This window comes from Silurus aristotelis (assembly GCF_946808225.1).
Source record: "Silurus aristotelis genome assembly, chromosome: 8".
Taxonomy (NCBI): Eukaryota; Metazoa; Chordata; class Actinopteri; order Siluriformes; family Siluridae; genus Silurus; species Silurus aristotelis.
Window position 1 is genome coordinate 30,545,291 of NC_139581.1, and position 12,071 is coordinate 30,557,361.

Consider the following 12,071-nt stretch of genomic DNA (forward strand, 5'->3'; position numbering starts at 1 on the left):
CACACACACACACACACACACACACACACACACACACGCACACACACACTAAATGATGACCGACGTTCCAATACTTCTGAATCGACACACATACCAGTCAATAACCAACATATTTATGAAGTCTGCATTAGCTGACAGGCTAAGTATGATGCTAAAAACGCAGCCTAGCAATCCATCGATTGGCTCATTACCCTCCACAGTGCGGTCGAAAACAGATTTCCAGACTATTGAGCATGCTAATGCAGAAAACATTAGCAACATAAATTGAAACGCTGCCCACTGGTCTGGATACTGTGCGCTTTTTTTGTGCCACTAGCATAGAGCAATGATTTCCAATAGAAACTCCTCAGCCAAGAAACAGCAGTTAAGCACTTTTTCTTTCACTTCCATCATAATCACACAACGAGGTTAGAACCTTAAAACTCAGAAGTTAAGGTCACGGGATCGCAGTTTACAGAAGGATAGGATTGAAAAATAGCTAGCATCTTAATAATCATTCATTAACAGTTTAAGGAAAATATGGATATCACTTTTGTTGCACATTCATGATGTTTCAGTGTCGTTTCTGAAGTTTCCAAAGCTAGCTATGATTTTACGTATTGTATCTCTGGTTCCTGACGCTGTTCTAACTCCTGGTCTTGTCGTAGTTTTAAAACTGGAAAATTTATTCAGCCAAAAAAACGTCATTCAAGCATTTCTAAAGCAGCTTTAAAATCGCTACATCTTCTTTTATCATTTAGAATTTTGAAATAAATGAGCGCATGCTAATGTGACAGGTGGTGTTTCACTTCGCCGTTCCCTCCGGTCCACCGTTTTTCCACTCCAGATTGTTGGGATAAATTGTAAAACCCAGGTCGTCTAAACGCTTTGTTTTGTTCTGGGATCCGTTCCAATCCCATCAGCAGGAAGATGACCATTTAAGGAAATTAGCCTTCCAGAGATTCAGGGTTTAAAATGACAATCATTAAACTGACGTCAGTTCACTGGTCAAGAACCATGACTATGGTTCAAGAAGATAAAACTGAGTCATTTTTTAAGTTGTTTTTACTGTGAAATGAACTCGAAGTAGGCGAAGCTTGGTGTGAAAGTTTATCTCAGCCACTCCCACTTTACCTTTCTATTGGTTGTCTCTTTAAATCTCACTGACAATGTTTGTAATGTTGTTGAATTGCACGTTTGCTAGCATAAACTCACTGAAGCACTCACCAGAGATCGTTCTTCTTGTGACACTCATCTCATCGTATGTTCTCCTAGGGAATTCTTGGTAGTAAGATCAATTCCACCTGAAACACAAAAAGACGAAGATATGTATAGCATTGTTACTTCTCTCTAACACATCCTTGTTTGAACATGTTTTGACCCACTTCGGGTTCCATATTTATTGTTCATAGCAGTTTGGTCAGATTTGTAAGCATTCTTGCACATTCACATGTTCGAGTACGACATTAAAGCCACACCTTTAAATCCATATATGGACTCAGTGACACCTACATTTGCATATATGGACTTGATTATAGCCCTAGATTTACATGTATGGTCTCAGTGGCATAAAATGTTGGTCTTTTTTGGTGTCTGTTTGGACTGAATTCCACATTTATCCCTATTTGCATGTATGAATTCAGTGTCTATATGAATAAACCCAATGTCACACAGATTTAGCACTAGCTCTAGATACACATATCAGTTTTCAGTGCACACACTTGCATTTCCATATACAGATTCGATTCAATATGGTCTCACACACACACACACACACACACACACACACACACACACACACACACACACACACACACACACACACACTTCATTATATAAATGTATTGCCACTCCCACATGTCTTTATATGAATACAATGAATCTTATACCCGTTTCCATGTATGGATTCAATGCCACACCCACATATAAATATGTTAATGTAGCGTTAATGTTGAGTCTGTGGGACAAATGTAATGTACATGCTGACATTCCCATATAAGGCCAAAGTGACCCACATATGCCTCTGATGCCATGCCCACATGCCTCTATAAGGTAAATACAGGACACACTTCCTGTTTTCTGCATTTATAACGCATTCTTGGAGATTTCCTGTATTTTATATCCATCTTATTTATTTTATTTTTTTTGCTTGTCCTAGTTTCCTTGTTTGTCCTAATTCTACTCATTTCTGCTGTCTGTGTGTTTGTTTTTAAGTTCCGACCTCTTTTTATTGCCGTGTTTGCTGTTATTGAACCTCGGACAGTTTGTTGAGTACACATATTGGATCTTTGTTATTAAACTCCGCAGCTTTTCCTATATTCCCATGTATACGCTCTGTCACCTTTATTACTTTCTCCGTGTCTTCCTTCGACTCAGCTGAGATTTGTACGCTATTTCTAGATTTTTTTTTTGTAATTTCCATATTTATTCTTCATTTCCCTGTTGAACAATTCTTTTTTGTTAGAACTCGTGTCTTGCTCGGCCTTATTTGCCTATTGTAATGTGGAGCTAATTGTATTACATGCAGCGTTATAGAACTATGGCTGGCTCCGGACTCTAATTCTGTTGCTGAGAAAAGTAAAGCGAGAAGAAGAAAAGGAAGAAAGAGATAAGACGCTAACAGTGTTATCCAGACTCTCATTGCGACATCGTTTTAAAAAAATTTTTAAGAGTACATGCGGTGCTTACAACCGAGCGTAATAGGAAACATCATAATGCGACGACGCAATAAGAGAAGTACGGCGAGGCTTTATCAGTCTCAATGTCAGAACGAGAACATCTCATCAATATTGCATCACTTCGACCAGAGGGACTGCAAAGTGGAATGTGATGAAAAATTAAATATATTATGAGGAAAAAATCTCAAGATTAAACACCGCTCATGGATTTTCTTTAAAGTGTAACACAGTATACAGCTTAGCAGTTTAACAATCAGCTCTAATGAACATAAGGGTGAGGGATCAAGACTTCACCTGCTCTCTCGACCCTGAGATCCTGATCTTCCACCTGAGACGATATTCATAATCACAGTCAACATCTTCATTATTTATTGAAGGTCGATTGATCAATTTTATTGGAACTGATATCTAGGTTGCATCGCACTTGCTGATAACCGTTTTTAAAATGGATACTGGACAAAAAAAAACTAAAAACGTTATAAAATAGTACTGAACTTTACTACAAAAATAAATCTAAATCATTCAAATGTGCTAAATAAAATAAATATTTTAATAAATATTAAGGAAAATAAAATACATTTATTTAAACTAAATCAAACAGTAACACTCCAAATAAATAAAAAGAATTAATAAAAAAATACACTACAAATATACAGCATGTGGTGACAGTGGTTTGCCTCTAGAGGCTACTCTTGTACAGTAATGCAACCGGTAATGTAATCCGGTAATGCAACCCGGAAAAACTATCAGTATAGATTTTTTGCTGATATTTTCAGCAATCAACTATTGGTACAGATTAAATATCGGCACTGGTATATGATAAATCGCTCCACCTCTTTTATTTATTTATTTGTTTATTTTGCTGGAATGATTAACCCATTTTCTCGCAAAAATACACCACTGGTTAGCTACTATCTGGAAAGGGTTAAAGCTCAGCCCTGGTTCTTTGAGGTACATGATGTAGAAAAAAATACTTTCCAGAGAAAATATGTTCGTGATTGATTCGTGTTGCTCATAATGACAGTCAAGTTATAAACAGAATCAAAATTCATAAAAAAAGGTACAATTGAAGCAAAAGATGCTCTTAGAGAGGCAGGCAGACAAATCACAAATGTATCAGGCATGCAAACAGTAACTACTCTACTCACACTGTTTATATAAAATGCTCAGAACCGGTAAGAATTGTTTAAAAATCAATCACGAACCGGTTTCTTACGAGTCGTTTCTTACGAGTGAGTACAGAGAGCGCTCTGTCCCTGAAACGATCGTACAAACCCTTAGCGATGAAGGTTCTTTGAGCTCGGGATTCTCTTTTTAATTTTGTCTCGTCGTGACTGATGCGAAAATTCCTGAGCTGAAATCCGTCCTTGCCGAGCTGAAACAAAGCTGAAGGACATCAGTCGTAACAACGCATCAGCTGTTCCGTAACAAAATTTATTTCTCATCTAACAGGAAGAACAAAGAACCATGTCAAGGTAGAACCCGAACACCACTGAGGGCATAATCCAAAGGATACGGGGTTCCTTAACCCTAAAATAACCGTTTCTGTTATGAGAGTACACCAAATACTAAAATCCCTCATTTATTAAAAAAAAAATGTTTTTAAACTTTATGACAGAACATTCCAGAAATTAATTCAAGGTCTAGTGGCTTTTATGAGGACTAATCGGCCTCTGATGAGATGATCTGTAGCTAAAAAGCAACCGTTCTGGACTCGTCTACCTCTTTCTGAATGTCTCAGCACTAACATACAAAAAGAAAACAATTCTCAGGATGTTGTGAGAAGGTGGTGAAGTCCGAGGGCAGAGCGAGTCACGCTGATGTTTTTTCTTCTTGCTTTCTCCTTACATTTATATTTCTGCTATTTGGCAGATGCCTCCTTCTCCAAAGCAACTTACAAAGTCTCTATCCAGCACCAGAATGTATTTATTGATTATTAGGACACAAAAAACCATCAGCCCAAAAATCTGTTGTTTTTCTTTAAACAAGTGCTCATTTTAGAACTTCAGAAAGAACTTTAGGTCTTTAGATGCTGTTTGAAGAGGCTAGAGACTAAATTGTTCAGACATCAAGTGGAAGTTCGTTCCAACACTTTGGTGCAAGAACAGAGAAGAGTCTGGAAGAATGTCTTCCTTTTACCCTGACAGATGGAGGGAGGAGTGGAGCAGTGGTAGAGGATGGAGGGATGAGTAGATTAGTAGGTGAGGATGGTGGGATGAGTGGAGCAGTGGTAGAGGATCCAAGGATGAGTAGAGCAGTAGGTGAGAATGGAAAGATGAGTAGAGCAGTAGGCAAAGATGGAGGGATGAGTGAAGCAGTGGTATAGGATGAAGGGATTTGAGGAGCAGTGGTAGAGGGTGGATGTAAGAGTAGAGCAGTAGGTGAGGATGGAGGGATGAGTGGAGCAGTGGTAGAGGATGGGGGGGTGAGAGAATCAGTGGTAGAGGATGGAGGGATTAGATGAGCAGTGGTAGAGGATGTGGGGATGAGTGGAGTAGTGGTGGTGGATGGAGGGATGAGTGGAACAGTGGTGGAGGATGGAGGGATAAGTGAAGTAGTGGTGGAGGATGGAGGGATGAGTGGAGCAGTGGTGGAGGATAGAGGGATGAGTAGAGCAGTAGGTGAGGATGGATGAATGAGTGGAGCAGTGGTGGAGGATGGAGGGATGAGTGGAGCAGTGGTGGAGGATGGAGGGATGAGTGGAGCAGTGGTGGAGCAGTGGTGGAGGATGGAGGGATGAGTGGAGCAGTGGTGAAGGGTGGAGGTATGAATATCAGAGTATCAATGTTTGCATGGTGGTGTTGCTGTTTTGTGTAGAAGAATCCAGGAAGCGAAAGGTTCTTCAGATGCAGAGCTGCATGAGAGAGTTACAGTAATCCAGACTTTGAGATGATGAGGAAACCTCTTCTTCATTTCCAAGAGGATCTGCAGCGCTGATTCAGCATCTCGTGGAAAAGCTTAACATTGATTTGTAATTCCAATCGTAATTCCGTTTGTGCAGCCGATGCAAGATTCATAAAGTGATATGGTAATGTGTCCTCGTCCCTCATGAGAAGTCCAGCAGGAGGATTGTCCCTGTGCTCTTAGATATCCCCCATACAGAGCAGGACGCCAGAGAACACAGAGAACACAGAGAGACAGAGAACACAGAGAGACAGAGAGACAGAGACACAGAGAACACAGAGAGACAGAGAACACAGAGACACAGAGAGACAGAGAACACAGGGACACAGAGAGACAGAGAACACAGAGAGACAGAGACATAGAGACAGAGAACACAGAGAGCTCAGAAAGAAATAAAGCAGTCTGGGGTTGTGCAGTTAGAAAGAAATAATCAAAGTCACAGCAGTAACTATAACTCTGACTCTCACACACACACACATACATACACACACACACACACACACACACACACACACACACACACACACACACACACACACACACACACACACACACACACACAGCTGCTATAGTGAGATAACTCTTGGGTCAGTGTAGGATGAGGTAGGGACATTTTTATCTGCCTGAAGTGCCTGAGTCATCTCATCAAAGCTGCCTTCTGCTCATCCTGCTTTCTTTCTGAGTCTCCTATACAAACACACACACACACACACACACACACACACACACACACACACACACACACACACACACACACACACACACACTATAAAGCATGTGCCAAACTGTCATTATTGTACTAAATAAATCTTTGTGTGTGTGTGTGTGTGTGTGTGTGTGTGTGTGTGTGTGTGTGTGTGTGAGAGAGTTATTATTACTGCTGTGACTTTGATTATTTCTCTCCAACATCACAACCCCCGACTGCTTTATTCCTTTTTCGTTCCCTCACCGGCTTCTCTTTTTTATACGTCTCTCAAAATTAATAATGATAATAAAAAAAAGTGTTAATCCAAGAAAAACTGCTTTGTTCTGAAATCTTACAGTTACAGCATGACTGTTATGTGGGAGTGACACTGGAGACTCCGCCTTCCTCCGTCTCCTTCACCTTTTACACAAGTGTTTTCATTTAGTGAGACTTTTACTGTTCACTACATTTCACAGTCAAATATTTGACTTTTTACTCAGCTACATGTAGTGAAATCAGTCGTTTCTTTTTATTAACGAGGATAAAAACGTAACTGGTAAAACACGCAGCGAGTCACCAATCAGGATCGAGCGCACGCTCTGTTTTACACGTGTTCTGATCGGCGCTCGGTGCATCTACTGATCACCAACATACAGTTCAGCATCAGTTCAACATCAAGCAGAACATTTAGAGAGGAATAAATGATGAAGAAACTCCAGACTCGAACTCACCACCACACACGTGACCTCATTTACACGTTTTTACTGAAGTAGTTAAAAAGAAGGTTTTGTGTTCATGATGATTGTAATAGAAATCAATCAGTGTTTGAGTCTTTAATATCATTCTATTAATAGATCAGTGTGCTGAGAGTCACATTCGAGTCTTTACACAGAAACTGAGGTGATTAAGTGAAGAATCTTGTGATAAAAATGATCACAGGAACATTAGAGTTATAATAAATCACTACTTTGGATACTTAAGTTCATTTGAGGGCAAAAACTTTTGTACTTTTACTCACATGAAAGTTTTGCTGTTACTGGAGTCACATTCTACTCAAATACATGACAACCTGCTGTCTGAGCTACAATTCTGGAGAAATCCTGACCAATCAGAGCGCAGAACTCTGTAGGGCTGACTAGTAATATGAGACCCAGGTGTGTATATGAGCAGTGATGTCAAACAAACAAAATGCAAATGATGGAAGAGTTGTTACCATGGAAACCAGGATGGAACAATGAATAAACATTGAGGATGATGATGATGATGGAGGAGATGGTTTCTCAGTGGTATTGGATTCTGGATCAGAAGTTTACAAGTTCAAATCCCAGCACCACCAAGTTACCAGAGCTGGGCCCCTGAGCAAGGCCCCTAACCCTCAGTGGTAAGTCTCTCTAGATAAGGGCGTCTTCCAAACGCCATAAATGTAAAACGATAATAAACAATTACAGATTGCATACGTTTGCATGAGAATGAAACGCATTTCGAATTTCATGCAAGTCCTCGACGTCCTGAACAAACGCTTTCTCTGGAAACTTCTCCCAATACGCAGATCAAAGAGAAACGTTGAACTTTTCTAAACCTTCACCTTTCACTCAAATCATCTGCCAATCTCAGCCCCAGACAGCACCCTGGGAATTCTCTCTCTCTCTCTCTCTCCCTCTCCCTCTCCCTCTATCCCTCTGTCTTTTATAAGTCCGTGTCGGCGTCTGAGCCGCGTCTCTCAGTGTCGCTGCGTGAGTGTGCAGCAGAATAGCTTTTCTAAAGTGGCACGCCAGAAATGCAGAGGTGAAATCCGAACGCTTTCCCAGCATGCATGAGTCTCTCAGCGGGATCGCGGCTCGGGAAGAAAATGCAAAGCCGAATGCAGGAACACATTTGCAGCCAGGCACATGGATTTTCAAAAAGAAAACGCCAATATCTTGTCAGAGTGTGCTGTTAGCATTAGCCTCACTCTTATTAGCTTATGCTAGCTAAGATGAGTTTGTCGCAATATTCATTTTTTTTCACGTATTTGTATTTTAACCCTGGTCGTGTTCAGAAAAGAACAAGAAACAGGAAATTCAGCACTAGAACTTTATAACCAGGAACTCGGGCAAAGACCTTTTGATCAAGTCCTGAACATTAAACCAGTTAACAATTAAACTATGAGCCTATACTGCAAAAAAATAAGTTACAGACGAGAAACAAGTCCAATGATCTGCCAGTGCAGTGAGATAATTACACTCTCAGATTTCCTGAAATATAAAAGAGGATTTAGAAAAGAACAAAATAAGCATAAAAACACAGTCAAATTATTCTAATAAACCTAAAACTAGTTTGGTTTATTTTTTTTAATATTTTACTTTTATTCATTTGTGTGAAAACCAGAGAATTCCTTTTTATTAAAGAACCGTCATCATTACAGTATAGATTCTGTTTTAAAGCGAGACAAAACATTTAAACTGGAAACGATCAACAATTATTTACTCAAATGAAGACTGTCTTGTAACACACAATAGTTACGATGCAAAAAAACTCAAATCTTGAACTTATTGCTGGATGTCATCGGATGTATTTTGTTGTTACTGAACACTGAAAGATGTTCAACATGAGAAACTGAAATCGAACTACAAAACAACTTACTGTAAAAAAGACAAAAGTCCTAAAGTCCTGATTGTGATTAAAAAGTTATTACAGCTCAAATAAAGTCTGAAAAGAAACAAATCTAATGACGTCTCTAATCGTAATGAAGTTCAAATTGCAGGTAAAATAACGAACTTTAAACTTTACCAATTAATAAAAAAACGTTAAACGTAAAACAATCATAATAATCTCACACAATCTGCTCTTACGTTGTGTTTTATTCTGAATATAGAGATCAATAAGATTTTTTATGAGATTGCAAGTCTTGACTAGATGATAGAACATACAGGACCTTGGGAGCTTCATCTCATTCCAAAATCAGGTCCATTTCAACCTCCAGAACGTATTTCCACTAGATTTATATCTGTTCGTTCACATCTGACTGATGCAGCTGATGTCGTCTGGTGCACAACCATCGAGTAAGGTCTTCCTGAAGGTGTACAGTGGTGTTGAGAAGGTCAGGGCTTTGTGCAGGACACTTTCACAGTTCCATCACTCAGGGTCAACCATCACAGGTGCACAGGTGCTAACATTTAAACTCACAACCTTAGCAAAACATCTGACCACTAAACTTTCATTTCCCAGCATTCTAAACTCAAGACTAGCTTAAGATCGAGAACTACACACTGTAGACCAGGAATTTAGAATTAGAACTTCATATCAAAAAATACACTTAATCTCAGGTTCTTTACAACTGGAACTCTAGCCTAAATGCTTAAATCCTATAAACTATACCTCCAGAACTTTATAGCGGAAACCTTTGGCCAGGAAGTTCCTCAAGAATTTAAGATTTAAGATATTCAGAGATGTTTATCACAGGAGTTTTAGTCATATGAGGAACGCAAATGAAGGAGATTCAACAAGGCCTTGTTCATGTGAAGAAGCTCATTATGTTGACGAATCAGGAAAATGTTCTCAGACTACATACAGGAAATGAAATCATGGGGTTTTTCAAACATCTCTCAACACACCACACAACTAAAAATAGACCCACAAGCAGTTCCTTTCTGCATGAGCAGGTACAGAAGATGAGAAGCTAATGTGGACTGAGGTCAGTGTTACAGTAATTCAGCGGTCACTGAGCACTTTTAACCTGATTAAAGACGAGAGAGAGAGAGAGAAAGAGAGAGAGAGAGAGAGAAAGAGACAGAGACTGTGATGTCAGTTCCTCCCCTCCATTATCTTTATCGTTCCCTGACCATGTACTACAATCCATCAGGACATTTTTTTTCTCTCCTGCAATACATAAATGTTCAGGACCAAAATCCTTACCAGTTCAGGACCGATCCACATTTACAGATTTTACCCCTCCTGAGAAAAGCCTCAAACTTCAGCCCGCTTATTAGCTGAACTTCCTCCAAACCTCACCTCAGGAGATCAAATCAGACTCTTCAAAACCAGACTCTTCAAAACCAGACTCTTCTAAACCAGACTCTTCTAAGCCAGACTCTTCTAAATTAGACTTTTTAAAACCAGACTCTTTAAAACCAGACTCTTCAAAACCAGACTCTTCAAAACCAGACTCTTCTAAACCAGACTGTTCAACTCTTGCACCCAAGAAATCGAACATAGAACTAAATCCTAGGAACCCAAATCCAAAAACTAGAGTCCAAGAGCACAAAAACTCTGAGAAGTTTATTCCAGGAATTAAAACCCATGACCTTTAACCCCTGGCACAGAACTCAAACATTCAAGCCCAGAAAACTCAACCCCAGAGGCCTAATCCCAAATACGCAACCTTACGAGGGAAATATCAAGGTCCGTGACGTCAGAGTGACGTGGGGCCGCCTTCCCGTGGGCTCACCACCTGCAGGAGGGACCGTAAGGGACGGTGCTGTGAGGATTGGGCAGCAGTCGAAGGCGGGGGCCTGCTTAGACTGCTGCCCCCGCGACCCGAATTACGGATAAGCGGGAGAAAATAAATGAATGAATGAATGGATGTATATTCCCAGGAACTTCAGTCTGGATGTTTAATCCTCAAAACTTGTGTGTATTTGTGGTCTATATAGTGAATATGCTGTATGGTTTGGGACACGCCCACATATGTAATGAACAGGGTGAGTTCCAATCCACTCTTAAATCATTTATCACACAGGAGCTACATTTCTGTCTTGTGTTTTCAAACATTTAATTTCCTCAGGCATGAAAATCATCAGCATTTATAAAATATTCCACTCGTTTTCCTCCTGCTCTCGCGCTCTCTCTCTCTCTCTCTTCTCTCTCTCTCTCTCTCTCTTTTCCTTTCACTCTCTCTCCATCTCCAAAACATTGATCGCTATTCTGATGAAATTCCTCTCCCTCAGCACAATGTGACGTGCGTCTCAGCACAGAATGAGATTTATTGAGAATTTGTCTCATGTCACACACTGCTGGAGCTGCATAACACACACACACACACACACACACACACACACACACACACACACACACACACACACAGGGCCCATCAGTGATCTGGCTTGCAGGTAAGGCTCAGCGTGTGATTTAGCGAGCAGCTCGATGGAATCGTCTCGTCAGCGAAACTCATTTTCATCTTAGTGCTTTATGAAGGTGTTTGATATGAAACTTGGGTCACATGACCATAACACTGTCTTTTTACAGGTTTTACTACACGTCGATCTCATAGTGAGACACTGGACATTAGATTTTTTATTACGACCAATTAAAAGATGATTTAAGATGATTCATTTTATATAATTATAAATAAATTATATAAATTATAGTTACAATTATATTGTTTCTGTGTGTTTCGGTGTGTGTGTGTGTGTGTGTGTGTGTGTGTGTGTGTGTGTGTGTGTGTGTGTGTGTAAAGGCTAAACTCCCGCAGTGAGTCATAGACATGAAAGGCTCCAGCATGAAAATCAAAACACACACACACACACGGAAATGTTTTAAAACTCTAAACAATATTCACATACACTTAGACACACATACAAAAATGCTCAGAAACTCAAAAACATTTTGAAACTCTCTGAAACAGTGGACTAGTGTTCAGTGTAAAACCAGACCCTGAGCTTTATATTCTATTCTCCACCAGGATAAACTTACACTCTGTTCATCCACCTCTCCGTTCATCCACCACTCATCACTTTTTTTTACATTCACTAGTGTTTACTTTCATCTTATGCTTCAGACAGATAGATAAATGATTTGTATCAGTGTTGTATGTGCACACTTATAAGGAGAGAGAGTGTGTGTAAAAG

The 12,071-nt window shown here is 39.8% G+C and overlaps 1 protein-coding gene across 1 annotated transcript in view; it reads right to left on the bottom strand.

The window, feature by feature from the left end:
* lrfn1 (leucine rich repeat and fibronectin type III domain containing 1) overlaps positions 1-12,071 on the bottom strand; it is a 106,274-nt gene that overhangs the window by 32,176 nt on the left and 62,027 nt on the right. The window contains exon 3 of the mRNA XM_083549502.1: positions 1,207-1,283. The gene's annotated coding sequence lies outside the window, so the exon portion shown is untranslated. The remainder of the gene's footprint in view (positions 1-1,206; positions 1,284-12,071) is intronic.